This window comes from Penaeus chinensis, chromosome 12, assembly GCF_019202785.1.
Source record: "Penaeus chinensis breed Huanghai No. 1 chromosome 12, ASM1920278v2, whole genome shotgun sequence".
NCBI classification, from domain to species: Eukaryota; Metazoa; Arthropoda; class Malacostraca; order Decapoda; family Penaeidae; genus Penaeus; species Penaeus chinensis.
In genome coordinates this window covers 41,632,102-41,634,490 of record NC_061830.1, presented here as the reverse complement: position 1 = coordinate 41,634,490, position 2,389 = coordinate 41,632,102, and positions in this window count along the sequence as shown.

The following is a 2,389-nucleotide window of genomic DNA, read 5'->3' as shown; positions in this document are numbered from 1 at the left end:
GAGCACGATCTTTCTCAAACGACCTGCCCAGACATACTACAGTTTAGGAATAATGGCGTGATTTAAAACTCTGTATGTGTGTGTGCTCGTGTGTGTCTATGATCATGATCAATTAAGTTTATGATCTGTCTCTTCTTTGCAGTCTGCGCAATCTGCAGACAAACGAATTTAAGGTATCTGAATCTAGCTAGCTCATGCATAATTGTAAGTGCACAACCATCATATAAAACTTAATAAATATATGAAGAGAATGAATGCAAGTAAGATTACGAAATTCAGGTAACGACAGCTACCGAGGATGACGAAACAAATGCTCTTTTACTTACAAATAAATTCGTCATCTTTGGTAATGCTTTCTTCATAAAACAGTTTCCTTCTGCTGCGACGGCTTGGGTACCGCGTCTTGAAATCCTCCCCCGGAAGACAGCTGTTTCCCCGAGCCTCATCACCTCATCTTCCACCTTCGCTGTTACCATCTCTGTATCCGTTGCCACCTGTGACGTGGGACCGGAAGAGATCCCCTTGTCCTTTGGCTTAACATTTTCCTCAGCGGAATCTCCACCTGGCCTGTCGGCTTTTGTTGACATTACCTGGGAGTTTCAAGATTATCTACCGACGATTTTTTTATTTGTAATAAAGCTTAAATATGTTAGAATGACTTAGCAATAGTAATGCTGAACAGTCAAAACATGTTGATCAGAATTTTGTATCACCTCTAAATAAACTGTTTTTAAAATCCTGATATAATTGCTTAGTTCTCGTACACGAGAAGAAACAGCATCGAGTAACTAGACTTGTTCAAAAAGAAAAAGAGAAAGTGTCTCTGGCCCACGCACCAAGATACGGTGCCAACAAAAGTCGCTTTACATTGTTGCTCGTTGGATATTTGCCGAATAGACACAATATCGGTTGTAGTCCAGCGACAAAGTCGCAGAGATGCTTAAAAAAATGCCTTGCAACTGCTCCTCGACAGTCTACAAAGTTCTGCTTGAATAAACATCCTAAAATTGAACAAAACTATGCGTCGGAACTTCTGCAAAGAAAGAAGAAAAGAAGCGAGAGGTCAGACAGAGACAAAGGCAGGACGACAAACCTTGACATTGCCCTTTGCAGCTGCCAACCAACCCGTTGCGTGGCTGCCTCTGTTGTCGCACCATGAACTCCGGGGGACCGGGTCCAGTCCTGAAAGATGGATGGACAAGAGATTTTGGAGAGGAAATGTGTATGAGCCGGTGGTGAAGGAAATCCGAATAAGGGTTTTAATAAAGGCATGATTAAGTGATATTTGAAGCTGGAGACGTCTACTTCTGGCAGTATTTGCTTTTTGCACGAGCGCGTTTCAGATGTGTTTCTAGAAGTGTGCGCATGCGTTCGTGTGTAGGGAGGGGGTCGGGGATGCGTGTTTAGGTACAAAGACAGTCGCGTGTCATTATTTCTCACCTTAGCAGTTAATAGAACAGTTAATGCGTGGTGTTAACGGATTTTTTCTCTATCATTATTACATTGTTTTCACCGCGATTTCCCTCCTAGACCCCATGCCCTCCCTAGCTGGCGTCCCTTTGATATGCAACGCTATGCACTGTCCCTCTATAGCAGTTTCATTTCGCGAAAGCAAATGTAACAACGATATAGATGCTAATCAGAGCAGCGCAGGCTCCAGCGATCGCCGTGGCCTCCCGGAACTCGGCGAAAAGTAATCAGCACACCTCCATCGCTTATTTCCTGGCAAGGCGGAGCTAGTACACCTCCCTGGCGATACGGCGTTTATCAGTCATTAAGCAGCCAGTTAAAGCTCCGCCTTGCTGAAGTGCGCGAGTTTGAAAGCGTGGCAGTGATGACGTCATCCGCCGGCTCTCGCGAGGTCACTGGGGTCGAATCCATAGCAATCGCGTCCTGCGCGTGGCTCGGCTGGTCCTTCCTTATTCGGTTTAGGTTTATTTTAACTTTTCACGGGTTATTACTGTTTATTCCTTATTTTCTCTGTCTATTACTGTTTATGTTTATTTTATTTGTTATTATTCCATTGTTAGTTTACTCCACTATTGTTATGAGTGTGTTTGCGATTTTTAGTCGGCAACTTCCCCGAAATATGATTATAATCCTTGCCTTTCCAGGACTGATATCGTCGGTTTGATTACTTTTCGCCAATTAGAGCCTTTTCGCTGATTTTAATTTGTTTCTGCAAATTGCACGACAAAATCAATCCATTGATACCAGTGTCTTCAGCTATCGGCAGCTTCTGTTTTATCTATGAATTTCCCTTTCGGCGGGTACCTCTATTTTCTTTTTAGGAATGTACACATATCTGCGGCCTCGCTTAAAAAACAATGATGAGCAAATATGGAATGAAAGTGGAATGGACGTAACTCGTAAGTCCTTCATCTGAGGG